The 27070-nt window shown below is 48.1% G+C and overlaps 15 non-coding genes across 15 annotated transcripts; all 15 read left to right on the forward strand.

Moving 5' to 3' along the window:
- Nucleotides 1–932: 932 nt before the first annotated feature.
- Nucleotides 933–1005, forward strand: TRNAA-AGC (transfer RNA alanine (anticodon AGC)). Its single transcript has one exon. It is a non-coding gene; the product is annotated as a tRNA-Ala (tRNA).
- A 106-nt stretch (nucleotides 1006–1111) lies between these two features.
- Nucleotides 1112–1210, forward strand: TRNAY-GUA (transfer RNA tyrosine (anticodon GUA)). Its single transcript has 2 exons — nucleotides 1112–1148; nucleotides 1175–1210. It is a non-coding gene; the product is annotated as a tRNA-Tyr (tRNA).
- A 1934-nt stretch (nucleotides 1211–3144) lies between these two features.
- Nucleotides 3145–3243, forward strand: TRNAY-GUA (transfer RNA tyrosine (anticodon GUA)). The gene is made up of 2 exons: nucleotides 3145–3181; nucleotides 3208–3243. It is a non-coding gene; the product is annotated as a tRNA-Tyr (tRNA).
- A 917-nt stretch (nucleotides 3244–4160) lies between these two features.
- Nucleotides 4161–4259, forward strand: TRNAY-GUA (transfer RNA tyrosine (anticodon GUA)). Its single transcript has 2 exons — nucleotides 4161–4197; nucleotides 4224–4259. It is a non-coding gene; the product is annotated as a tRNA-Tyr (tRNA).
- Nucleotides 4260–18594: 14335 nt separating this feature from the next.
- On the forward strand, nucleotides 18595–18693 carry TRNAY-GUA (transfer RNA tyrosine (anticodon GUA)). Its single transcript has 2 exons — nucleotides 18595–18631; nucleotides 18658–18693. It is a non-coding gene; the product is annotated as a tRNA-Tyr (tRNA).
- A 738-nt stretch (nucleotides 18694–19431) lies between these two features.
- TRNAA-AGC (transfer RNA alanine (anticodon AGC)) lies at nucleotides 19432–19504 on the forward strand. The gene has a single exon. It is a non-coding gene; the product is annotated as a tRNA-Ala (tRNA).
- A 106-nt stretch (nucleotides 19505–19610) lies between these two features.
- TRNAY-GUA (transfer RNA tyrosine (anticodon GUA)) lies at nucleotides 19611–19709 on the forward strand. Its single transcript has 2 exons — nucleotides 19611–19647; nucleotides 19674–19709. It is a non-coding gene; the product is annotated as a tRNA-Tyr (tRNA).
- Nucleotides 19710–20447: 738 nt separating this feature from the next.
- TRNAA-AGC (transfer RNA alanine (anticodon AGC)) lies at nucleotides 20448–20520 on the forward strand. The gene has a single exon. It is a non-coding gene; the product is annotated as a tRNA-Ala (tRNA).
- A 106-nt stretch (nucleotides 20521–20626) lies between these two features.
- TRNAY-GUA (transfer RNA tyrosine (anticodon GUA)) lies at nucleotides 20627–20725 on the forward strand. The gene is made up of 2 exons: nucleotides 20627–20663; nucleotides 20690–20725. It is a non-coding gene; the product is annotated as a tRNA-Tyr (tRNA).
- A 738-nt stretch (nucleotides 20726–21463) lies between these two features.
- TRNAA-AGC (transfer RNA alanine (anticodon AGC)) lies at nucleotides 21464–21536 on the forward strand. The gene has a single exon. It is a non-coding gene; the product is annotated as a tRNA-Ala (tRNA).
- Nucleotides 21537–22481: 945 nt separating this feature from the next.
- Nucleotides 22482–22554, forward strand: TRNAA-AGC (transfer RNA alanine (anticodon AGC)). Its single transcript has one exon. It is a non-coding gene; the product is annotated as a tRNA-Ala (tRNA).
- A 106-nt stretch (nucleotides 22555–22660) lies between these two features.
- Nucleotides 22661–22759, forward strand: TRNAY-GUA (transfer RNA tyrosine (anticodon GUA)). The gene is made up of 2 exons: nucleotides 22661–22697; nucleotides 22724–22759. It is a non-coding gene; the product is annotated as a tRNA-Tyr (tRNA).
- A 2773-nt stretch (nucleotides 22760–25532) lies between these two features.
- Nucleotides 25533–25605, forward strand: TRNAA-AGC (transfer RNA alanine (anticodon AGC)). Its single transcript has one exon. It is a non-coding gene; the product is annotated as a tRNA-Ala (tRNA).
- A 106-nt stretch (nucleotides 25606–25711) lies between these two features.
- Nucleotides 25712–25810, forward strand: TRNAY-GUA (transfer RNA tyrosine (anticodon GUA)). Its single transcript has 2 exons — nucleotides 25712–25748; nucleotides 25775–25810. It is a non-coding gene; the product is annotated as a tRNA-Tyr (tRNA).
- A 739-nt stretch (nucleotides 25811–26549) lies between these two features.
- Nucleotides 26550–26622, forward strand: TRNAA-AGC (transfer RNA alanine (anticodon AGC)). Its single transcript has one exon. It is a non-coding gene; the product is annotated as a tRNA-Ala (tRNA).
- The last annotated feature ends 448 nt before the right edge of the window (nucleotides 26623–27070 follow it).

Here is a 27070-nt window from a genome sequence, read left to right on the forward strand (position 1 = left end):
TTCCATCTTGAACCCCAGAGACAAACACTCATTTTCTGCACCTTCCGCTCGCTAGGAATGAGGATCAAAGGCTGGCAAAACCTTAGCTGGGGTATCCTTCGATAGCTCAGCTGGTAGAGAGGAGGACTGTAGATTGACAAAATGTTGAGAAAACTGTAACCCTTAGGTCGCTGGTTCGATTCCGGCTCGAAGGAACTTTTACGTCACGTTGATAACACACCGTCTTTCTTGTTGACCCTTTCCCGTTTGCATCCCATGATACAACAGCGTCTTCCTTACTCCACCGCTTTAGTGGAAAACGGCCCACATCTCTGGCAAACCATTTTTGGGCTTCTACCTGCCAGGGTAATTACCTATTACTGTTACCCTGACTCAATTAAAAAAGGGGAGTCGGGCAGCTTGCTAGAAAGAGTTACAGAGTTCAGCTGGGTAGGGTTGAGGATCAAAGGCCAAAAAAGACTCTTGTGGGGTATCCTTTCATAGCTCAGTGGCCATCAAGTTCCCCCTTTTTAGCCTCACTGCACCTCAGTCCAGAGCACAAAAAAAAGCAACAAGGGCAAGAGTGCTTTCTCCCACTTTCCATTCCATCTACTAGGTCATTGGAGAAGAACTAAAGTCAGTAGCGACCCTTATTGGCAGCAGCCCACTACTTTGTTTGAAGACAAAGTGCTTTGTATTTGACTTAATACCTCTAGCGACCCGTTTTGTCTGCTTCCACTTTTGGGAGTCTGATTACTTTTTACCGGTTGTATCACACCTTTCTAAAATTCCTACTTTTTGTTGACCCCTTGCTCAACACTCTGTGAAGACAAAAGAAATGTTGTAAAATACACAGTCCTCCATTCCAATGAAACTGTGTGGCGTTCCATCGTTAACTCTGACATCGCAGTTCCGCTCATCCGCCCGCGTCTCTTGCGCAGATGTGTATGGATGGGGGATTAGCTCAAATGGTAGAGCGCTCGCTTAGCATGCGAGAGGTAGTGGGATCGATGCCCGCATCCTCCACACACATGCTTTTCCATCTTGAACCCCAGAGACAAACACTCATTTTCTGCACCTTCCGCTCGCTAGGAATGAGGATCAAAGGCTGGCAAAACCTTAGCTGGGGTATCCTTCGATAGCTCAGCTGGTAGGGCAGAGGACTGTAGATTGACAAAATGTTGAGAAAACTGTAATCCTTAGGTCGCTGGTTCGATTCCGGCTCGAAGGAACTTTTACGTCACGTTGATAACACACCGTCTTTCTTGTTGACCCTTTCCCGTTTGCATCCCATGATACAACAGCGTCTTCCTTACTCCACCGCTTTAGTGGAAAACGGCCCACATCTCTGGCAAACCATTTTTGGGCTTCTACCTGCCAGGGTAATTACCTATTACTGTTACCCTGACTCAATTAAAAAAGGGGAGTCGGGCAGCTTGCTAGAAAGAGTTACAGAGTTCAGCTGGGTAGGGTTGAGGATCAAAGGCCAAAAAAGACTCTTGTGGGATATCCTTTCATAGCTCAGTGGCCATCAAGTTCCCCCTTTTTAGCCTCACTGCACCTCAGTCCAGAGCACAAAAAAAAAGCAACAAGGGCAAGAGTGCTTTCTCCCACTTTCCATTCCATCTACTAGGTCATTGGAGAAGAACTAAAGTCAGTAGCGACCCTTATTGGCAGCAGCCCACTACTTTGTTTGAAGACAAAGTGCTTTGTATTTGACTTAATACCTCTAGCGACCCGTTTTGTCTGCTTCCACTTTTGGGAGTCTGATTACTTTTTACCGGTTGCATCACACCTTTCTAAAATTCCTACTTTTTGTTGACCCCTTGCTCAACACTCTGTGAAGACAAAAGAAATGTTGTAAAATACACAGTCCTCCATTCCAATGAAACTGTGTGGCGTTCCATCGTTAACTCTGACATCGCAGTTCCGCTCATCCGCCCGCGTCTCTTGGGCAGATGTGTATAGATGGGGCATTAGCTCAAATGGTAGAGCGCTCGCTTAGCATGCAAGAGGTAGCGGGATCGATGCCCGCATCCTCCACACACATGCTTTTCCATCTTGAACCCCAGAGACAAACACTCATTTTCTGCACCTTCCGCTCGCTAGGAATGAGGATCAAAGGCTGGCAAAACCTTAGCTGGGGTATCCTTCGATAGCTCAGCTGGTAGAGCGGAGGACTGTAAATTGACAAAATGTTGAGAAAACTGTAATCCTTAGGTCGCTGGGTCGATTCCGGCTCGAAGGAACTTTTACGTCACGTTGATAACACACCGTCTTTCTTGTTGACCCTTTCCCGTTTGCATCCCATGATACAACAGCGTCTTCCTTACTCCACTGCTTTAGTGGAAAACGGCCCACATCTCTGGCAAACCATTTTTGGGCTTCTACCTGCCAGGGTAATTACCTATTACTGTTACCCTGACTCAATTAAAAAAGGGGAGTCGGGCAGCTTGCTAGAAAGAGTTACAGAGTTCAGCTGGGTAGGGTTGAGGATCAAAGGCCAAAAAAGACTCTTGTGGGGTATCCTTTCATAGCTCAGTGGCCATCAAGTTCCCCCTTTTTAGCCTCACTGCACCTCAGTCCAGAGCACAAAAAAAAGCAACAAGGGCAAGAGTGCTTTCTCCCACTTTCCATTCCATCTACTAGGTCATTGGAGAAGAACTAAAGTCAGTAGCGACCCTTATTGGCAGCAGCCCACTACTTTGTTTGAAGACAAAGTGCTTTGTATTTGACTTAATACCTCTAGCGACCCGTTTTGTCTGCTTCCACTTTTGGGAGTCTGATTACTTTTTACCGGTTGTATCACACCTTTCTAAAATTCCTACTTTTTGTTGACCCCTTGCTCAACACTCTGTGAAGACAAAAGAAATGTTGTAAAATACACAGTCCTCCATTCCAATGAAACTGTGTGGCGTTCCATCGTTAACTCTGACATCGCAGTTCCGCTCATCCGCCCGCGTCTCTTGCGCAGATGTGTATAGATGGGGGATTAGCTCAAATGGTAGAGCGCTCGCTTAGCATGCAAGAGGTAGCGGGATCGATGCCCGCATCCTCCACACACATGCTTTTCCATCTTGAACCCCAGAGACAAACACTCATTTTCTGCACCTTCCGCTCGCTAGGAATGAGGATCAAAGGCTGGCAAAACCTTAGCTGGGGTATCCTTCGATAGCTCAGCTGGTAGAGCGGAGGACTGTAGATTGACAAAATGTTGAGAAAACTGTAATCCTTAGGTCGCTGGTTCGATTCCAGCTCGAAGGAACTTTTACGTCACGTTGATAACACACCGTCTTTCTTGTTGACCCTTTCCCGTTTGCATCCCATGATACAACAGCGTCTTCCTTACTCCACCGCTTTAGTGGAAAACGGCCCACATCTCTGGCAAACCATTTTTGGGCTTCTACCTGCCAGGGTAATTACCTATTACTGTTACCCTGACTCAATTAAAAAAGGGGAGTCGGGCAGCTTGCTAGAAAGAGTTACAGAGTTCAGCTGGGTAGGGTTGAGGATCAAAGGCCAAAAAAGACTCTTGTGGGGTATCCTTTCATAGCTCAGTGGCCATCAAGTTCCCCCTTTTTAGCCTCACTGCACCTCAGTCCAGAGCACAAAAAAAAGCAACAAGGGCAAGAGTGCTTTCTCCCACTTTCTATTCCATCTACTAGGTCATTGGAGAAGAACTAAAGTCAGTAGCGACCCTTATTGGCAGCAGCCCACTACTTTGTTTGAAGACAAAGTGCTTTGTATTTGACTTAATACCTCTAGCGACCCGTTTTGTCTGCTTCCACTTTTGGGAGTCTGATTACTTTTTACCGGTTGTATCACACCTTTCTAAAATTCCTACTTTTTGTTGACCCCTTGCTCAACACTCTGTGAAGACAAAAGAAATGTTGTAAAATACACAGTCCTCCATTCCAATGAAACTGTGTGGCGTTCCATCGTTAACTCTGACATCGCAGTTCCGCTCATCCGCCCGCGTCTCTTGCGCAGATGTGTATAGATGGGGGATTCGCTCAAATGGTAGAGCGCTCGCTTAGCATGCGAGAGGTAGCGGGATCGATGCCCGCATCCTCCACACACATGCTTTTCCATCTTGAACCCCAGAGACAAACACTCATTTTCTGCACCTTCCGCTCGCTAGGAATGAGGATCAAAGGCTGGCAAAACCTTAGCTCGGGTATCCTTCGATAGCTCAGCTGGTAGAGCGGAGGACTGTAGATTGACAAAATGTTGAGAAAACTGTAATCCTTAGGTCGCTGGTTCGATTCCGGCTCGAAGGAACTTTTACGTCACGTTGATAACACACCGTCTTTCTTGTTGACCCTTTCCCGTTTGCATCCCATGATACAACAGCGTCTTCCTTACTCCACCGCTTTAGTGGAAAACGGCCCACATCTCTGGCAAACCATTTTTGGGCTTCTACCTGCCAGGGTAATTACCTATTACTGTTACCTATTGTTGGGCGAACATCTAGATGTTCGGGTTCGGGCCGAACAGGCCGAACATGGCCGCGATGTTCGGGTGTTCGACCCGAACTCCGAACATAATGGAAGTCAATGGGGACCCGAACTTTTGTGCTTTGTAAAGCCTCCTTACATGCTACATACCCCAAATTTACAGGGTATGTGCACCTTGGGAGTGGGTACAAGAAGAAATTTTTTTTTAGCAAAAAGAGGTTATAGTTTTTGAGAAAATCGATTTTAAAGTTTCAAAGGGAAAACTGTCTTTTAAATGCGGGAAACGTCTGTTTTCTTTGCACAGGTAACATGCTTTTTGTCGGCATGCAGTCATAAATGTAATACATATAAGAGGTTCCAGGAAAAAGGACCGGTAACGCTAACCCAGCAGCAGCACACGTGATGGAACAGGAGGAGGGTGGCGCAGGAGGAGAAGGCCACGCTTTGTGAGACACAACAACCCAGGCCTTGCATGAGGACAAGAAGCGTGCGGATAGCATGCTTTGTACCGCCATGCAGTCATAAATTTAATAAAGATAAGTGGTTCAATAAACAGGGACCACGCGGCAACGCTAACCCAGCAGCAGCAGACGTGATGGAACAGGAGGAGGCGCAGGAGGAGAAGGCCACGCTTTGTGAGACACAACAACCCAGGCCTTGCATGAGGACAAGAAGCGTGCGGATAGCATGCTTTGTACCGCCATGCAGTCATAAATGTAATAAAGATAAGAGGTTCCATAAACAGGGACCGGCAACGCTAACCCAGCAGCAGCAGCAGCACACGTGATGGAACAGGAGCAGGCGGAGGAGGAGAAGGCCACGCTTTGTGAGACACAACAACCCAGGCCTTGCATGAGGTACCGCCATGCAGTCATAAATGTAATAAAGATAAGTGGTTCAATAAACAGGGACCACGCGGCAACGCTAACCCAGCAGCAGCAGACGTGATGGAACAGGAGGAGGCGCAGGAGGAGAAGGCCACGCTTTGTGAGACACAACAACCCAGGCCTTGCATGAGGACAAGAAGCGTGCGGATAGCATGCTTTGTACCGCCATGCAGTCATAAATGTAATAAAGATAAGTGGTTCAATAAACAGGGACCGGCAACGCTAACCCAGCAGCAGCAGCACACGTGATGGAACAGGAGCAGGCGCAGGAGGAGAAGGCCACGCTTTGTGAGACACAACAACCCAGGCCTTGCATGAGGACAAAAAGCGTGCGGATATAGCAGCAATGCTTTTTGCCGCCTTGCAGTCATAAATGTAATACAGATGAGAGGTTCAATAAACAGGGACCGGTAACGCTACACCATCCCAGATGTTCATTGGTCATGTTACTTGGTTGGGGTCCTGGAGTGTTGCGTAGTCGTTTCCAATCCAGGATTGATTCATTTTAATTTGAGTCAGACGGTCTGCATTTTCTGTGGAGAGGCGGATACGCCGATCTGTGACGATGCCTCCGGCAGCACTGAAACAGCGTTCCGACATAACGCTGGCTGCCGGGCAAGCCAGCACCTCTATTGCGTACATTGCCAGTTCGTGCCAGGTGTCTAGCTTCGATACCCAATAGTTGAAGGGTGCAGATGGATTGTTCGACACAGCTACGTCATCTGACATGTAGTCCTTGACCATCTTCTCCAGGCGATCGGTGTTGGAGGTGGATCTGCACGCTTCCTGTTCAGTGGGCTGCTGCTGCATGGGTGTCAGAAAATTTTCCCACTCCAAGGACACTGCCGATACCGTTCCCTTTTGGGCACTAGCTGCGGCTTGCGTTGTTTGCTGCCCTCCTGGTCGTCCTGGGTTTGCGGAAGTCAGTCTGTCGGCGTACAACTGGCTAGAGGAGGGGGAGGATGTCAATCTCCTCTCTAAAGTCTCCACAAGGGCCTGCTGGTATTCTTCCATTTTGACCTGTCTGACTCTTTCTTCAAGCAGTTTTGGAACATTGTGTTTGTACCGTGGATCCAGAAGGGTATAAACCCAGTAATTGGTGTTGTCCAGAATGCGCACAATGCGTGGGTCGCGTTCAATGCAGTCTAGCATGAATTGAGCCATGTGTGCAAGAGTCCTACCAGAATCCTCATCATCCTCTTGTGAGCGTTGTGATAGTTGTTGTGATGCATCATAGTCGTCACCTTCCTCCTGGTCTGCTTCTGCTGACCATTCGCGCTGAATTGTGGAAGTCCAACGTGCACCGCTCTGGCCCTCGTCAGTGGTGGCATGAAATTCCTGCTCCAACTCCAGCTGTTCCTCCTCCTCTTCTTCGTCATAGCTGCTGGGGCCAGCGTTCCCTGAGGCGGATGGCCTGATGTTGGTACCATCACGCTGATCGTTTTCTCCTTCAGATTCCCCCAGTTGCATCATGACAGCTGTTTCCTTGATTTTCAACATTGACCTCTTCAGTAAACACAGCAGTGGTATGGTAATGCTGACTGAAGAGTTGTCACTGCTCACAAGCAACGTGGATTGCTCAAAATTTTGGAGGACTTGGCAGAGGTCCAACATGTTGGCCCAATCGGATCCACAGAAGCTTGGCAGCTGGCCGGATGCGCCTCGGTACTGCGCCGTCATGTACTGGACCACTGCACTCTTCTGCTCACAAAAGCGTGCTAGCATGTGCAGCGTAGAATTCCAGCGCGTAGGGACATCACACAGCAAGCGATGGTGGGGGAGATTGAAGCGCTCCTGCATCTTGGCGAGTGCCCCCGAAGCAGTACTGGAATTTCTACAATGTTTGGCCACTCGACGCACCTTCAACAGAAGATCGGCCACGCCTGGGTATGTCCTCAGGAACCGCTGAACTACTAGGTTCATCACGTGCGCCAGGCAAGCGATGTGTGTCAGCTTAGCCAACCTTAAAGCGCGAATGAGATTACTCCCATTATCACACACAACCATGCCCGGTTTCAAGTCCAGCGGTGCCAGCCACAAATCCGTCTGTTCCTTTATTCCCTTCCAAATTTCCTCCCCTGTGTGCTGCTTATCCCCAAGGCAGATCAGCTGTAATGAGGCAACAGCAGGCTGAACGCGGACGTGTGTCCGCGTCCGCATCAGCAGCGCAACCGCCCGCATGGCCGCATGCGGAACGCGGAGAAACGTCCACGTCCGCAGCGGTAGCACGATCCACCGTTCAGTCGCAGACCTCTCAGCGTACTCCACATCGAGGCTGCACTCCTGGAACACCTTCACAGGCCTCATGGCATGCTGCTCGCCGAGACACCTCTCATGACAGTCTGGACCCCGTAGGGGCCGCGCGCGTGTGCAGTAGAGCCTTTTATACTCTTAGAAAGAGAGTCAGCTGACCAGCTGGTCAGCTGACCTCAGCAAGGTCCTTGAGCTGTACTGCAAGGTCCTTGAGCCACGTTGTGATTGGTTGAATGGCTGGGCGGGCTGTTTGAGTCCAGCACAGTATAAAAGCAGGCATTCTGTCAGTTGCAAGTTGTCTGCAGTCAGCGAATACTTGTGTGTTAGCACTCAGACCCTAGTCAGATCCCAAAGTGTGCTAGAACCAGCTGGAGCTGGGGATCCACACTTAGCCAGATTCTGTTGATAGCCTAAAGTACTATTGCATTATATTGTGTATGACCTTTTGCCTGTTACCTCTTTATCCTCTTGTCTCCTGATTTTGTACTTCGCCAGCCCGTACCGTTACCGACTATTGGCTTGGCTTCTGACTACCCTTGTGTTTCTCGATTCTGTACCTCTGCTCATCTGATTTCCCGTTGCTGACCTTGGCTTGACCTCTGATCTTGATTTCTGTCTGTCGATTCGGTACTTCTTTGCCAGTTCTGATACCGAACCGTTTTTCCGTTTGACTTTGCCCCCTTTAGTGGGTTTTCCACTAAAGGGTTAAACTCTGCTGAGTTCTTCTTGCGGGGAACTCAGTAACTCCTCAGCATATCATTACTGTTGAGGAACGCAATTCTGCGTTCTTATCCTAGTCGCAGAATCGCACACACTGCCCTTCCTTCCAGAGGTCTCCATCCCTCTGAGTTAATGTCAGTGTGGTGGGTTTTCCACAAGTTATCTGTACCTTGTTTTCCAGAGTACGCATAAATATTTGTATTATTGGTGATGCCGCAGATCACCATATAATCAAATATATCTGTATTACTAGTGATACTGCGGATCACTAATAATCAGAAAACTCTGAAGTGTATACACCAAACACCACATCATTACAGTACTGCAGACCAGTAAAAGTAACATGGAGGGAGTTGCCGAGCAGTTGCAGACTTTAACTGCGGCAGTCGATGAGCTTAGAAACACCGTTGCTGCTCAGCAGGTCCAGATCAACCAGCTGACTGAGGCCTTTCAGAAACTGCCGGCACTACTTAATGTTCTACCCTCCCCAGCCAGTAGCGAGCCTAAGATGGCTCTTCCTGAAAGATTTTCTGGTTCTCGGTCCGACTTCAGTAATTTCAAAAATCGTTGTTTAGCCTATTTTCAGATGAGGCCCATATCATCTGGTTCTGAGGTACAGAGAGTAATTTTTATTAAAACTTTGTTACAAGGGGATTCTCAGACATGGGCTTTCAGCTTACCTGAGGGTCACTCTGCCTTATCTTCAGTGTCCGAGTTTTTCAAGAACATGGCCATCATATATGAGGATCCTGATTTAGCCGGCACTGCCGAGCGTAAACTCCGATGCCTAAAGCAAGGCAATCGTATGGTTGAGGAGTACGCTGCCGAGTTTAGAAGGTGGGCGGTCTCAGTGAGGTGGGATCAGTTCACTCTTCTAGACACATACATGACCGGTCTCTCCGAGTCCATTATTGATGTCATGATAAGCCACCCTGAGCCCAAAGATGTAGATGCAGCTATTGCCTTATCGGTTAAGATCGATAGACGCATTCGCTATCATAAAAAGGGCAGGTCATCTGTGCTAGTTAGAGCGCCCTCTACTGTTGGTTCCCCTGAGGTTCCAGAGGAGGAGCCAATGCAGTTGGGGCACGGACGACTCTCAGTCGCTGAGAAAGCTAGGAGAAGGAAGGAGGGTCTGTGTCTATATTATGGGGAAAAGGGTCATCGAGTGCAGAACTGCAGTAAGAAGGCGGAAAACTTGTCCGCTTAGGGATGGTTGGAGGTACCACCCTAAGCGAGCCAGTTCTACCTCCATGTCAGAATAAAATCTTGCTGCCCTGTTCTCTTCATTGGGAGAACAGTGACTTCCTAACCTCTGCATTTGTTGACTCTGGGTCAGCTGCCAACTTCATTGACAGAGACCTGGCTTTAAACTTTAACATTCCCATTCTTCCCATACAAAGACACATTTATGTTACAGCAATCGATGACTCTCCTTTACAGAACAAGACACCTCTTTGTCAAACTCCGCCGCTCACACTTCAGGTTGGAGTATTGCACACTGAGGTCATCCAGTTCTATGTTTTAAAGATGGCCACCTCATCCGTCATATTGGGGCTACCATGGTTGAAGAAGCATTCCCCTCAAATAGACTGGAAAGAGGGCCAATTATCTGCCTGGTCCTCCTATTGTCAGGAGAATTGTCTTAAATCCATTTCTGTGTGTGCTTCAGAGGTCCAGGTCCAGGGGGTCCCACCTCAGTACACTGATTTTTCCGACGTATTTTGTCCTCGATCTGCTGACAGGTTGCCTCCACATAGACCCTATGACTGCCCCATTGAATTGAGACCGGGTACACTGCCTCCTAGGGGTCGTTTGTACAACCTCTCCAGCCCTGAAAAGGTGGCAATGAAAGATTACATCAAGGAGAACTTGGAGAAGGGATTTATCCGTGCCTCCAAGTCTCCTGCTGGTGCAGGTTTCTTTTTTGTTAAAAAGAAGGATGGTGGTCTTCGCCCCTGCATAGACTACAGGCAGCTAAACAAAATCACCATAAAAAATCGATACCCTCTTCCACTCATTGATGACCTGTTTACTCAGATTACTGAGGCCTGTGTTTTTTCAAAGTTAGACTTGAGGGGGGCATACAATCTTATTCGGATCAGAGAGGGCGACGAGTGGAAGACCGCATTTAACACTCCTGACGGTCACTATGAGTATTTAGTTATGCCCTTTGGATTGTGCAATGCCCCAGCTGTCTTTCAGGAGTTTGTAAACGATATTTTCAGAGATGTGTCTGGCAGGTTTACAGTGGTCTATCTTGATGATATTTTAATTTTTTCAAAAAATTTACAGGAACACAGGAAGCATGTAAAATTTGTGTTACAGAAGCTCAGGGAGAACCAGTTATATGCTAAGCTGGAGAAATGCCTCTTCGAGGTGAAAGAGGTGGCATTTTTAGGGTATATTATATCCACCTCTGGACTGGCAATGGATCCAAGCAAAGTCTCAGCAGTGTTGGATTGGCCGCAACCTTCAGGCCTCAAAGCCCTGCAGAGATTTTTAGGCTTTGCTAACTATTATAGGCGGTTTATTAGGGGGTACTCTTCAGTTGTTGCCCCCATGACCCAGTTGACCAAGAAAGGCGCTGATGCGACTAACTGGTCACCAGAAGCCATTGAGGCCTTTCAATCATTAAAAAAATCTTTTTGTTCCGCCCCCATATTGCGTCATGTTGACGTCACCCGCCCCTTCATAGTAGAGGTAGATGCATCGGAGGTTGGGGTTGGGGCAGTCCTCTCGCAAGCTTTTGGACCTGATAATAAGGTTCATCCTTGTGCATTTTTTTCAAGAAAGTTTGCACCGGCAGAGAGGAATTATGATGTGGGGAACCGGGAATTGTTGGCTGTTAAGTTAGCTCTAGAGGAGTGGCGTCATTGGTTAGAGGGGGCAGAATTTCCCTTTACTGTTTATACTGACCATAAGAACCTCGAATACATTGAGAAGGCCAAGAGGTTAACACCCAGGCAGGCGAGATGGGCACTTTTTTTTTCCCGGTTTGATTTTATCATAACCTATAAGCCTGGGGATAAGAATGTTAAGGCTGACGCCTTATCCAGGTGTTTTGAATCTGAATCTGCCCCACCAGCCACTCCTGTCAATATTCTACCTGAGAGGTATTTTCTGGCAGCCACTGAGATCTCCGAAGACTTGTCAAAATCGCTTATTGCATGCCAGTCCAATGTTCCCAATGGAAAACCTGAGGGACTTCTGTACGTCCCTATTCGTTTTCGGGAACGGGTGCTCCAGATGTTTCATGAACATAAGAATGTGGGACATCCAGGTATTGCCAGAACCCAGGAACTCTTGAATAGGGCAGTCTGGTGGCCTTCTTACATGTCTGATTGTGAGGAATTTGTTAAGTCCTGCTCTGTCTGTGCCAGGAGTAAGTCCTCCAGAAAAGCTCCAGCAGGCTCTCTTCAGCCCCTGCCTTCTCCACAGGTTCCATGGTCCCACATTTCCATGGATTTTGTGGGGGAGCTGCCTGAATCTGAAGGTAACACTGTCATCTGGGTTGTTACGGACAGATTTAGTAAAATGGCACATTTCGTTGCTCTGTCTGGGTTTCCATCTGCCCGTAAATTGGCAGATTTATTTATTAATAACATCTTTAAGTTACATGGAATTCCGGTGGATATTGTATCTGATAGGGGGGTACAATTTGTGTCAAAGTTCTGGAGGGCCTTTTGTAAAGATCTGGGGATTTCTTTATCATTCTCTTCAGGTTACCATCCCCAGACTAATGGGCAGACAGAGAGGATCAATCAGTCCATGGAGCAGTTTCTTAGATGTTACATAGCAGATGCACAACATCTCTGGACAAGATTCCTCCCATTTGCTGAATTTGCCCACAATAACTTGAAAAACGCATCCTCTGGTTATTCTCCCTTTCAGATTGTCAATGGGAAGTGTCCCAAGTTTACGTCACTTCCAGTCAAGGAGTCACCTCTTCCAGCTCTCCAGGAATGGCAGGGGACTTTCAGAGAGATCTGGGGGAAGGTCAGAGATAATTTGGACAAAGCTTTTTCTGTTCAAAAGAAATTTGCTGATAGAAGACGTTCCACGGAGTGGAACTTTATTCCAGGGGATTATGTTTGGGTCTCTACTAGACACATTCCTCTCAGGCAACCATCAGCAAAATTAGGTCCTCGCTTTATCGGGCCTTTCCCTATAGAGAGTAAGATCAATGAGGTCACTTACAAGGTAAAATTACCTACTAATATGAGATGTGGCAGGACTTATCATGTTTCTTTATTGAAGCCTGCGGTAAGGGTAGATTCTACTCCCCCTGCTCCTGTGGTAGTGGATGGGGAATTGGAATATGAAGTCCAGGACATTTTAGATTCCCGTTTCTCACGCAACAAGCTCCAGTATCTGGTGCACTGGAAGGGGTACGGGCCAGAAGAGAGGTCATGGGTTCCCCTTCGAGATCTTCATGCTGAGGAGAAAAGGAGGAGATTTCATGAGTTGTATCCTGGGAAACCGGGTGAGGCATGCCCGGAGGTCATGCCTGAAAGGGGGGGTACTGTAATGAGGCAACAGCAGGCTGAACGCGGACGTGTGTCCGCGTCCGCATCAGCAGCGCAACCGCCCGCATGGCCGCATGCGGAACGCGGAGAAACGTCCACGTCCGCAGCGGTAGCACGATCCACCGTTCAGTCGCAGACCTCTCAGCGTACTCCACGTCGAGGCTGCACTCCTGGAACACCTTCACAGGCCTCATGGCATGCTGCTCGCCGAGACACCTCTCATGACAGTCTGGACCCCGTAGGGGCCGCGCGCGTGTGCAGTAGAGCCTTTTATACTCTTAGAAAGAGAGTCAGCTGACCAGCTGGTCAGCTGACCTCAGCAAGGTCCTTGAGCTGTACTGCAAGGTCCTTGAGCCACGTTGTGATTGGTTGAATGGCTGGGCGGGCTGTTTGAGTCCAGCACAGTATAAAAGCAGGCATTCTGTCAGTTGCAAGTTGTCTGCAGTCAGCGAATACTTGTGTGTTAGCACTCAGACCCTAGTCAGATCCCAAAGTGTGCTAGAACCAGCTGGAGCTGGGGATCCACACTTAGCCAGATTCTGTTGATAGCCTAAAGTACTATTGCATTATATTGTGTATGACCTTTTGCCTGTTACCTCTTTATCCTCTTGTCTCCTGATTTTGTACTTCGCCAGCCCGTACCGTTACCGACTATTGGCTTGGCTTCTGACTACCCTTGTGTTTCTCGATTCTGTACCTCTGCTCATCTGATTTCCCGTTGCTGACCTTGGCTTGACCTCTGATCTTGATTTCTGTCTGTCGATTCGGTACTTCTTTGCCAGTTCTGATACCGAACCGTTTTTCCGTTTGACTTTGCCCCCTTTAGTGGGTTTTCCACTAAAGGGTTAAACTCTGCTGAGTTCTTCTTGCGGGGAACTCAGTAACTCCTCAGCATATCATTACTGTTGAGGAACGCAATTCTGCGTTCTTATCCTAGTCGCAGAATCGCACACACTGCCCTTCCTTCCAGAGGTCTCCATCCCTCTGAGTTAATGTCAGTGTGGTGGGTTTTCCACAAGTTATCTGTACCTTGTTTTCCAGAGTACGCATAAATATTTGTATTATTGGTGATGCCGCAGATCACCATATAATCAAATATATCTGTATTACTAGTGATACTGCGGATCACTAATAATCAGAAAACTCTGAAGTGTATACACCAAACACCACAACATTACATCAGCTTCAGCAACGCTTGCTGACGCATGCCAACAGCTGTGCTGCACTGCTTCCATGATCCTACTGCTGCTGGGTTAGCGTTTCCGGATGAGGTACAGCTTTGAGATGCGTTGGAGGAGAAGGAGTCAGAGAGGTAGGTGCTGCTGTTGTTATCCAGTGGGAGGGACGGCGGTGCAGCTGTTTGCGGCGTGGGCAACACCCGCGCCGTAGCAGGTGAGGAATCGCTGCCAGGCTCCACAAGGTTCACCCAGTGCGCGGTAAGGGAGATGTATCGACCCTGGCCGAACGCACTCGTCCAAGTGTCAGTGGTGAGGTGAACCTTGCAGGCAACGGCATTCTTCAAGCTTCGGGTTATTTTGCTGACCACGTGCTCATGCAACTCAGGCACTGCAGAGCGCGCAAAGTGGTAGCGGCTGGGAACCACGTAACGTGGGATGGCCACTGACATCATGCCCTTGAAGCTGTTTGTCTCCACCACTCGATATGGCAGCATTTCGCAGGCCAGAAGCTTGGCTATGCTGGCTGTTACTGCCACGGCCCGGGGGTCATTTGCTGGCAATTTCCTCTTGCGCTCAAACATCTCCGACACAGACAACTGAACCGTAGCGCTGCACACGGAAGGGCTGTTGGTTGTTGTGTTTGATGAACACTGGGAGACCTCAAGAGCACTACTCCGGAAAGTGACAGTGTCAGCGTCGTCTGATGTTTGTGAATGTTGTGAACCACGCAATGGCTGGGCTACTGCTGCTGCTGAGGCGGGTCTGGTGGTGAGTCTGGTGAACGCAAGGGAGGCAGTGTTGCTGGTACCCTGTCCTGCCGCGTTTGCCCACAGAGTGGGATGTTTGGATAGCATGTGGCGGCTCATGCTGGTGGTGGAGAGGTTGTTAATACTTTTCCCCCTGCTCAGGCGAGTCTTGCACACCTTGCAAATCGCCATGGTAACATCCTCAGTGCAGTCTTCAAAGAAAGCCCAGACTTTGGAGCACCTGCCTCCTTGCTGGCGATTTCTGTTTCCTCCTCTTTTGCCTCTCACTCTAACTTCCACGCTTGTGGTGCCTGAAATTGCGCGCCGCCTACCTTGTGGCACAAGGCGAACTTGTGCAGCAGTGGGTTCTTCAACAGACTCATCTGTGCTGCTGCTACGACGGCGATGTTCTCGTTCACAAATAAAATCTGGGTCTCTGTCCACATTGTCCATACCCTCCTCTTCCATCTCCTCAAACTCGTCATATGTCATTGTGGGGGGCCGCCGCCGTGGAGTAGAGCTCCCCAGAACAACCTCTGCGCAGCTCACTCCAACGTCGTCTTCCAGATCTTGTCGGCCGACCTCCTGCAATTGCAACCCCTCCTGCCCAACTTGCTCTGGGATTTGGGTTTCCGAGTCCTCCTCGGACTCGCCTTGTATTTCAGTGCGCGGTGCATTTCCCACAGTTAATGGTTGTGAATCCGGGCACAACATTTCTGGCTGTTCCTCCATTGACCTTTCATAGGTGGAAGTTTGTTGGGCTGGGAATAGCTCCTGCGAATACCCCATTGTGTCCTGAGGTAATTCATAGGACTGGTTATCTGGCAGTTGTGTGCGTGGTGTCGCTGCCGGTTGTGTCAGCTTTGTGCCCACTGGCTCCTTGTAACTGGCTGAGGACTCGGACCTCGTGCGTGATGTGCTGGTGCTGCTTAACCCACTGCTGGACGCTTGAGAGGTCATCCAAGTAATTATCTGGTCCTGTTCTTTTGGATTTGTGAGGGTTGTTGTCCTGGACAACATGGGCGGTATTGAGTGGGTTTTCTTGGGTGCTCCCCTGTGGCCTGTACGTGAACCGTCAGGGGAAACACCTCTTCCCTTGCCCCTTCCTCTTTCACCGGATTTCTTCCTCATTTCACTTATCCTTACAGTACACGCTGACTGGCAGCAGTACAGTGGCAGTACAGAAATGCTATACAGTACCACTATTCCCAGCAGCGACACAGAGCACAATGCTATACAGTGGCGGGTGAGCGGTGTACTACTGTTCCCAGGCCCAGCAGACACAGAGTGGAAGTAAACACAATGCTATATAGTCTGGCTGAGCGGTGTACACAGAGTGGCAGTACACACAATGCTATATAGTCTGGCTAAGCCGTGTACACAGAGTGTCATTAAACACAATGCTATATATAGCGTGGCTGAGCGAGGTGCACAGTGGCAGTACACACAATGCTTTATAGTCAGGCTGAGCCGTGTACACAGAGTGTCAGTAAACAATGGTATATAGTCTGGCTGAGCGGTGTACACAGAGTGTCAGTAAACAACGGTATATAGTCTGGCTGAGCGGTGTACACAGAGTGTCAGTAAACAACGGTATATAGTCTGGCTGAGCGGTGTACACAGAGTGGCAGTAAACACAATGCTATATATAGCGTGGCTGAGCGAGGTGCACAGTGGCAGTACACACAATGCTATATAGCCAGGCTAAGCCGTGTACACAGAGTGTCAGAAAACACAATGCTATATATAGCGTGGCTGAGCGAGGTGCACAGTGGCAGTACACACAATGCTTTATAGTCAGGCTGAGCCGTGTACACAGAGTGTCAGTAAACAATGGTATATAGTCTGGCTGAGCGGTGTACACAGAGTGTCAGTAAACAACGGTATATAGTCTGGCTGAGCGGTGTACACAGAGTGGCAGTAAACACAATGCTATATATAGCGTGGCTGAGCGAGGTGCACAGTGGCAGTACACACAATGCTATAGAGCCAGGCTAAGCCGTGTACACAGAGTGTCAGAAAACACAATGCTATATATAGCGTGGCTGAGCGAGGTGCACAGTGGCAGTACACACAATGCTATATTAGTCAGGCTAAGCCGTGTACACAGAGTGTCAGAAAACACAATGCTATATATAGCGTGGCTGAGCGAGGTGCACAGTGGCAGTACACACAATGCTATATATAGCGTGGCTGAGCGAGGTGCACAGTGGCAGTACACACAATGCTATATTAGTCAGGCTAAGCCGTGTACACAGAGTGTCAGAAAACACAATGCTATATATATAGCGTGGCTGAGCGAGGTGCACAGTGGCAGTACACACAATGCTATATATAGCGTGGCTGAGCGAGGTGCACAGTGGCAGTACACACAATGCTATATATAGCGTGGCTGAGCGAGGTGCACAGTGGCAGTACACACAATGCTATATATAGCGTGGCTGAGCGAGGTGCACAGTGGCAGTACACACAATGCTATATATAGCGTGGCTGAGCGAGGTGCACAGTGGCAGTACACACAATGCTATATATAGCGTGGCTGAGCGAGGTGCACAGTGGCAGTACACACAATGCTATATTAGTCAGGCTAGCCTAAGCCGTGTACACAGAGTGTCAGAAAACACAATGCTATATATATAGCGTGGCTGAGCGAGGTACACAGTGGCAGTAAACAATGCTATATATAGTGTGGCTGAGCGAGCGGTGTACTACTGTTCCCAGCAGCGACACACAATGACTGGGGGGGACCCTGGCTAGCGTGGCTGGAGAGCGAACTACCCTGCCTGCCTACCCAAAGCTAAACCCACAGACAAATGGCGGAGATATGACGTGGTTCGGGTATTTATTTACCCGAACCACGTGACCGTTCGGCCAATCAGAGCGCGTTCGGGCCCGAACCACGTGACCCGTTCGGCCAATCACAGCGCTAGCCGAACGTTCGGGGAACGTTCGGCCATGCGCTCTTAGTTCGGCCATGTGGCCGAACGGTTTGGCTGAGCACCGTCAGGTGTTCGGCCGAACTCGAACATCACCCGAACAGGGTGATGTTCTGCAGAACCCGAACAGTGGCGAACACTGTTCGCCCAACACTACTGTTACCCTGACTCAATTAAAAAAGGGGAGTCGGGCAGCTTGCTAGAAAGAGTTACAGAGTTCAGCTGGGTAGGGTTGAGGATCAAAGGCCAAAAAAGACTCTTGTGGGGTATCCTTTCATAGCTCAGTGGCCATCAAGTTCCCCCTTTTTAGCCTCACTGCACCTCAGTCCAGAGCACAAAAAAAAAGCAACAAGGGCAAGAGTGCTTTCTCCCACTTTCCATTCCATCTACTAGGTTATTGGAGAAGAACTAAAGTCAGTAGCGACCCTTATTGGCAGCAGCCCACTACTTTGTTTGAAGACAAAGTGCTTTGTATTTGACTTAATACCTCTAGCGACCCGTTTTGTCTGCTTCCACTTTTGGGAGTCTGATTACTTTTCACCGGTTGTATCACACCTTTCTAAAATTCCTACTTTTTGTTGACCCCTTGCTCAACACTCTGTGAAGACAAAAGAAATGTTGTAAAATACACAGTCCTCCATTCCAATGAAACTGTGTGGCGTTCCATCGTTAACTCTGACATCGCAGTTCCGCTCATCCGCCCGCGTCTCTTGCGCAGATGTGTATAGATGGTGGATTAGCTCAAATGGTAGAGCGCTTGCTTAGCATGCGAGAGGTAGCGGGATCGATGCCCGCATCCTCCACACACATGCTTTTCCATCTTGAACCCCAGAGACAAACACTCATTTTCTGCACCTTCCGCTCGCTAGGAATGAGGATCAAAGGCTGGCAAAACCTCAGCTGGGTTATCCTTCGATAGCTCAGCTGGTAGAGCGGAGGACTGTAGATTGACAAAATGTTGAGAAAACTGTAATCCTTAGGTTGCTGGTTCGATTCCAGCTCGAAGGAACTTTTACGTCACGTTGATAACACACCGTCTTTCTTGTTGACCCTTTCCCGTTTGCATCCCATGATACAACAGCGTCTTCCTTACTCCACCGCTTTAGTGGAAAACGGCCCACATCTCTGGCAAACCATTTTTGGGCTTCTACCTGCCAGGGTAATTACCTATTACTGTTACCCTGACTCAATTAAAAAAGGGGAGTCGGGCAGCTTGCTAGAAAGAGTTACAGAGTTCAGCTGGGTAGGGTTGAGGATCAAAGGCCAAAAAAGACTCTTGTGGGGTATCCTTTCATAGCTCAGTGGCCATCAAGTTCCCCCTTTTTAGCCTCACTGCACCTCAGTCCAGAGCACAAAAAAAAAGCAACAAGGGCAAGAGTGCTTTCTCCCACTTTCCATTCCATCTACTAGGTCATTGGAGAAGAACTAAAGTCAGTAGCGACCCTTATTGGCAGCAGCCCACTACTTTGTTTGAAGACAAAGTGCTTTGTATTTGACTTAATACCTCTAGCGACCCGTTTTGTCTGCTTCCACTTTTGGGAGTCTGATTACTTTTTACCGGTTGTATCACACCTTTCTAAAATACTACTTTTTGTTGACCCCTTGCTCAACACTCTGTGAAGACAAAAGAAATGTTGTAAAATACACAGTCCTCCATTCCAATGAAACTGTGTGGCGTTCCATCGTTAACTCTGACATCGCAGTTCCGCTCATCCGCCCGCGTCTCTTGCGCAGATGTGTATAGATGGGGGATTAGCTCAAATGGTAGAGCGCTCGCTTAGCATGCGAGAGGTAGCGGGATCGATGCCCGCATCCTCCACACACATGCTTTTCCATCTTGAACCCCAGAGACAAACACTCATTTTCTGCACCTTCCGCTCGCTAGGAATGAGGATCAAAGGCTGGCAAAACCTTAGCTGGGGTATCCTTCGATAGCTCAGCTGGTAGAGCGGAGGACTGTAGATTGACAAAATGTTGAGAAAACTGTAATCCTTAGGTCGCTGGTTCGATTCCGGCTCGAAGGAACTTTTACGTCACGTTGATAACACACCGTCTTTCTTGTTGACCCTTTCCCGTTTGCATCCCATGATACAACAGCGTCTTCCTTACTCCACCGCTTTAGTGGAAAACGGCCCACATCTCTGGCAAACCATTTTTGGGCTTCTACCTGCCAGGGTAATTACCTATTACTGTTACCCTGACTCAATTAAAAAAGGGGAGTCGGGCAGCTTGCTAGAAAGAGTTACAGAGTTCAGCTGGGTAGGGTTGAGGATCAAAGGCCAAAAAAGACTCTTGTGGGGTATCCTTTCATAGCTCAGTGGCCATCAAGTTCCCCCTTTTTAGCCTCACTGCACCTCAGTCCAGAGCACAAAAAAAAGCAACAAGGGCAAGAGTGCTTTCTCCCACTTTCCATTCCATCTACTAGGTCATTGGAGAAGAACTAAAGTCAGTAGCGACCCTTATTGGCAGCAGCCCACTACTTTGTTTGAAGACAAAGTGCTTTGTATTTGACTTAATACCTCTAGCGACCCGTTTTGTCTGCTTCCACTTTTGGGAGTCTGATTACTTTTTACCGGTTGTATCACACCTTTCTAAAATTCCTACTTTTTGTTGACCCCTTGCTCAACACTCTGTGAAGACAAAAGAAATGTTGTAAAATACACAGTCCTCCATTCCAATGAAACTGTGTGGCGTTCCATCGTTAACTCTGACATCGCAGTTCCGCTCATCCGCCCGCGTCTCTTGCGCAGATGTGTATAGATGGGGGATTAGCTCAAATGGTAGAGCGCTCGCTTAGCATGCGAGAGGCAGCGGGATCGATGCCCGCATCCTCCACACACATGCTTTTCCATCTTGAACCCCAGAGACAAACACTCATTTTCTGCACCTTCCGCTCGCTAGGAATGAGGATCAAAGGCTGGCAAAACCTTAGCTGGGGTATCCTTCGATAGCTCAGCTGGTAGAGCGGAGGACTGTAGATTGACAAAATGTTGAGAAAACTGTAATCCTTAGGTCGCTGGTTCGATTCCGGCTCGAAGGAACTTTTACGTCACGTTGATAACACACCGTCTTTCTTGTTGACCCTTTCCCGTTTGCATCCCATGATACAACAGCGTCTTCCTTACTCCACCGCTTTAGTGGAAAACGGCCCACATCTCTGGCAAACCATTTTTGGGCTTCTACCTGCCAGGGTAATTACCTATTACTGTTACCCTGACTCAATTAAAAAAGGGGAGTCGGGCAGCTTGCTAGAAAGAGTTACAGAGTTCAGCTGGGTAGGGTTGAGGATCAAAGGCCAAAAAAGACTCTTGTGGGGTATCCTTTCATAGCTCAGTGGCCATCAAGTTCCCCCTTTTTAGCCTCACTGCACCTCAGTCCAGAGCACAAAAAAAAGCAACAAGGGCAAGAGTGCTTTCTCCCACTTTTCATTCCATCTACTAGGTCATTGGAGAAGAACTAAAGTCAGTAGCGACCCTTATTGGCAGCAGCCCACTACTTTGTTTGAAGACAAAGTGCTTTGTATTTGACTTAATACCTCTAGCGACCCGTTTTGTCTGCTTCCACTTTTGGGAGTCTGATTACTTTTTACCGGTTGTATCACACCTTTCTAAAATTCCTACTTTTTGTTGACCCCTTGCTCAACACTATGTGAAGACAAAATAAATGTTGTAAAATACACAGTCCTCCATTCCAATGAAACTGTGTGGCGTTCCATCGTTAACTCTGACATCGCAGTTCCGCTCATCCGCCCGCGTCTCTTGCGCAGATGTGTATAGATGGGGGATTAGCTCAAATGGTAGAGCGCTCGCTTAGCATGCGAGAGGCAGCGGGATCGATGCCCGCATCCTCCACACACATGCTTTTCCATCTTGAACCCCAGAGACAAACACTCATTTTCTGCACCTTCCGCTCGCTAGGAATGAGGATCAAAGGCTGGCAAAACCTTAGCTGGGGTATCCTTCGATAGCTCAGCTGGTAGAGCGTGAGACTGTAGATTGACAAAATGTTGAGAAAACTGTAATCCTTAGGTCGCTGGTTTGATTCCGGCTCAAAGGAACTTTTACGTCACGTTGATAACACACCGTCTTTCTTGTTGACCCTTTCCCGTTTGCATCCCATGATACAACAGCGTCTTCCTTACTCCACCGCTTTAGTGGAAAACGGCCCACATCTCTGGCAAACCATTTTTGGGCTTCTACCTGCCAGGGTAATTACCTATTACTGTTACCCTGACTCAATTAAAAAAGGGGAGTCGGGCAGCTTGCTAGAAAGAGTTAAAGAGTTCAGCTGGGTAGGGTTGAGGATCAAAGGCCAAAAAAGACTCTTGTGGGGTATCCTTTCATAGCTCAGTGGCCATCAAGTTCCCCCTTTTTAGCCTCACTGCACCTCAGTCCAGAGCACAAAAAAAAAAGCAACAAGGGCAAGAGTGCTTTCTCCCACTTTCCATTCCATCTACTAGGTCATTGGAGAAGAACTAAAGTCAGTAGCGACCCTTATTGGCAGCAGCCCACTACTTTGTTTGAAGACAAAGTGCTTTGTATTTGACTTAATACCTCTAGCGACCCGCTTTGTCTGCTTCCACTTTTGGGAGTCTGATTACTTTTTACCGGTTGTATCACACCTTTCTAAAATTCCTACTTTTTGTTGACCCCTTGCTCAACACTCTGTGAAGACAAAATAAATGTTGTAAAATACACAGTCCTCCATTCCAATGAGACTGTGTGGCGTTCCATCGTTAACTCTGACATCGCAGTTCCGCTCATCCGCCCGCGTCTCTTGCGCAGATGTGTATAGATGGGGGATTAGCTCAAATGGTAGAGCGCTCGCTTAGCATGCGAGAGGTAGCGGGATCGATGCCCGCATCCTCCACACACATGCTTTTCCATCTTGAACCCCAGAGACAAACACTCATTTTCTGCACCTTCCGCTCGCTAGGAATGAGGATCAAAGGCTGGCAAAACCTTAGCTGGGGTATCCTTCGATAGCTCAGCTGGTAGAGCGGAGGACTGTAGATAGACAAAATGTTGAGAAAACTGTAATCCTTAGGTCGCTGGTTCGATTCCGGCTCGAAGGAACTTTTACGTCACGTTGATAACACACCGTCTTTCTTGTTGACCCTTTCCCGTTTGCATCCCATGATACAACAGCGTCTTCCTTACTCCACCGCTTTAGTGGAAAACGGCCCACATCTCTGGCAAACCATTTTTGGGCTTTTACCTGCCAGGGTAATTACCTATTACTGTTACCCTGACTCAATTAAAAAAGGGGAGTCAGGCAGCTTGCTAGAAAGAGTTACAGAGTTCAGCTGGGTAGGGTTGAGGATCAAAGGCCAAAAAAGACTCTTGTGGGGTATCCTTTCATAGCTCAGTGGCCATCAAGTTCCCCCTTTTTAGCCTCACTGCACCTCAGTCCAGAGCACAAAAAAAAAGCAACAAGGGCAAGAGTGCTTTCTCCCACTTTCCATTCCATCTACTAGGTCATTGGAGAAGAACTAAAGTCAGTAGCGACCCTTATTGGCAGCAGCCCACTACTTTGTTTGAAGACAAAGTGCTTTGTATTTGACTTAATACCTCTAGCGACCCGTTTTGTCTGCTTCCACTTTTGGGAGTCTGATTACTTTTTACCGGTTGTATCACACCTTTCTAAAATTCCTACTTTTTGTTGACCCCTTGCTCAACACTCTGTGAAGACAAAAGAAATGTTGTAAAATACACAGTCCTCCATTCCAATGAAACTGTGTGGCGTTCCATCGTTAACTCTGACATCGCAGTTCCGCTCATCCGCCCGCGTCTCTTGCGCAGATGTGTATAGATGGGGGATTAGCTCAAATGGTAGAGCGCTTGCTTAGCATGCGAGAGATAGCGGGATCGATGCCCGCATCCTCCACACACATGCTTTTCCATCTTGAACCCCAGAGACAAACACTCATTTTCTGCACCTTCCGCTCGCTAGGAATGAGGATCAAAGGCTGGCAAAACCTTAGCTGGGGTATCCTTCGATAGCTCAGCTGGTAGAGCAGAGGATTGTAGATTGACAAAATGTTGAGAAAACTGTAATCCTTAGGTCGCTGGTTCGATTCCGTCTCGAAGGAACTTTTACGTCACGTTGATAACACACCGTCTTTCTTGTTGACCCTTTCCCGTTTGCATCCCATGATACAACAGCGTCTTCCTTACTCCACCGCTTTAGTGGAAAAGGGCCCACATCTCTGGCAAACCATTTTTGGGCTTCTACCTGCCAGGGTAATTACCTATTACTGTTACCCTGACTCAATTAAAAAAGGGGAGTCGGGCAGCTTGCTAGAAAGAGTTACAGAGTTCAGCTGGGTAGGGTTGAGGATCAAAGGCCAAAAAAGACTCTTGTGGGGTATCCTTTCATAGCTCAGTGGCCATCAAGTTCCCCCTTTTTAGCCTCACTGCACCTCAGTCCAGAGCACACAAAAAAAGCAACAAGGGCAAGAGTGCTTTCTCCCACTTTCCATTCCATCTACTAGGTCATTGGAGAAGAACTAAAGTCAGTAGCGACCCTTATTGGCAGCAGCCCACTACTTTGTTTGAAGACAAAGTGCTTTGTATTTGACTTAATACCTCTAGCGACCCGTTTTGTCTGCTTCCACTTTTGGGAGTCTGATTACTTTTTACCGGTTGTATCACACCTTTCTAAAATTTCTACTTTTTGTTGACCCCTTGCTCAACACTCTGTGAAGACAAAAGAAATGTTGTAAAATACACAGTCCTCCATTCCAATGAAACTGTGTGGCGTTCCATCGTTAACTCTGACATCGCAGTTCCGCTCATCCGCCCGCGTCTCTTGCGCAGATGTGTATGGATGGGGGATTAGCTCAAATGGTAGAGCGCTCGCTTAGCATGCGAGAGGTAGCGGGATCGATGCCTGCATCCTCCACACACATGCTTTTCCATCTTGAACCCCAGAGACAAACACTCATTTTCTGCACCTTCCGCTCGCTAGGAATGAGGATCAAAGGCTGGCAAAACCTTAGCTGGGGTATCCTTAGAAAGCTCAGCTGGTAGAGCGGAGGACTGTAGATTGACAAAATGTTGAGAAAACTGTAATCCTTAGGTCGCTGGTTCGATTCCGGCTCGAAGGAACTTTTACGTCACGTTGATAACACACCGTCTTTCTTGTTGACCCTTTCCCGTTTGCATCCCATGATACAACAGCGTCTTCCTTACTCCACCGCTTTAGTGGAAAACGGCCCACATCTCTGGCAAACCATTTTTGGGCTTCTACCTGCCAGGGTAATTACCTATTACTGTTACCCTGACTCAATTAAAAAAGGGGAGTCGGGCAGCTTGCTAGAAAGAGTTACAGAGTTCAGCTGGGTAGGGTTGAGGATCAAAGGCCAAAAAAGACTCTTGTGGGGTATCCTTTCATAGCTCAGTGGCCATCAAGTTCCCCCTTTTTAGCCTCACTGCACCTCAGTCCAGAGCACAAAAAAAAAGCAACAAGGGCAAGAGTGCTTTCTCCCACTTTCCATTCCATCTACTAGGTCATTGGAGAAGAACTAAAGTCAGTAGCGACCCTTATTGGCAGCAGCCCACTACTTTGTTTGAAGACAAAGTGCTTTGTATTTGACTTAATACCTCTAGCGACCCGTTTTGTCTGCTTCCACTTTTGGGAGTCTGATTACTTTTTACCGGTTGTATCACACCTTTCTAAAATTCCTACTTTTTGTTGACCCCTTGCTCAACACTCTGTGAAGACAAAAGAAATGTTGTAAAATACACAGTCCTCCATTCCAATGAAACTGTGTGGCGTTCCATCGTTAACTCTGACATCGCAGTTCCGCTCATCCGCCCGCGTCTCTTGCGCAGATGTGTATAGATGGGGGATTAGCTCAAATGGTAGAGCGCTCGCTTAGCATGCGAGAGGTAGCGGGATCGATGCCCGCATCCTCCACACACATGCTTTTCCATCTTGAACCCCAGAGACAAACACTCATTTTCTGCACCTTCCGCTCGCTAGGAATGAGGATCAAAGGCTGGCAAAACCTTAGCTGGGGTATCCTTCGATAGCTCAGCTGGTAGAGCAGAGGATTGTAGATTGACAAAATGTTGAGAAAACTGTAATCCTTAGGTCGCTGGTTCGATTCCGGCTCGAAGGAACTTTTACGTCACGTTGATAACACACCGTCTTTCTTGTTGACCCTTTCCCGTTTGCATCCCATGATACAACAGCGTCTTCCTTACTCCACCGCTTTAGTGGAAAAGGGCCCACATCTCTGGCAAACCATTTTTGGGCTTCTACCTGCCAGGGTAATTACCTATTACTGTTACCCTGACTCAATTAAAAAAGGGGAGTCGGGCAGCTTGCTAGAAAGAGTTACAGAGTTCAGCTGGGTAGGGTTGAGGATCAAAGGCCAAAAAAGACTCTTGTGGGGTATCCTTTCATAGCTCAGTGGCCATCAAGTTCCCCCTTTTTAGCCTCACTGCACCTCAGTCCAGAGCACAAAAAAAAAGCAACAAGGGCAAGAGTGCTTTCTCCCACTTTCCATTCCATCTACTAGGTCATTGGAGAAGAACTAAAGTCAGTAGCGACCCTTATTGGCAGCAGCCCACTACTTTGTTTGAAGACAAAGTGCTTTGTATTTGACTTAATACCTCTAGCGACCCGTTTTGTCTGCTTCCACTTTTGGGAGTCTGATTACTTTTTACCGGTTGTATCACACCTTTCTAAAATTCCTACTTTTTGTTGACCCCTTGCTCAACACTCTGTGAAGACAAAAGAAATGTTGTAAAATACACAGTCCTCCATTCCAATGAAACTGTGTGGCGTTCCATCGTTAACTCTGACATCGCAGTTCCGCTCATCCGCCCGCGTCTCTTGCGCAGATGTGTATGGATGGGGGATTAGCTCAAATGGTAGAGCGCTCGCTTAGCATGCGAGAGGTAGCGGGATCGATGCCCGCATCCTCCACACACATGCTTTTCCATCTTGAACCCCAGAGACAAACACTCATTTACTGCACCTTCCGCTCGCTAGGAATGAGGATCAAAGGCTGGCAAAACCTTAGCTGGGGTATCCTTCGATAGCTCAGCTGGTAGAGCGGAGGACTGTAGATTGACAAAATGTTGAGAAAACTGTAAACCTTAGGTCGCTGGTTCGATTCCGGCTCGAAGGAACTTTTACGTCACGTTGATAACACACCGTCTTTCTTGTTGACCCTTTCCCGTTTGCATCCCATGATACAACAGCGTCTTCCTTACTCCACCGCTTTAGTGGAAAACGACCCACATCTCTGGCAAACCATTTTTGGGCTTCTACCTGCCAGGGTAATTACCTATTACTGTTACCCTGACTCAATTAAAAAAGGGGAGTCGGGCAGCTTGCTAGAAAGAGTTACAGAGTTCAGCTGGGTAGGGTT

This window comes from Hyperolius riggenbachi, chromosome 4 (genome assembly GCF_040937935.1).
Source record: "Hyperolius riggenbachi isolate aHypRig1 chromosome 4, aHypRig1.pri, whole genome shotgun sequence".
NCBI classification, from domain to species: Eukaryota; Metazoa; Chordata; class Amphibia; order Anura; family Hyperoliidae; genus Hyperolius; species Hyperolius riggenbachi.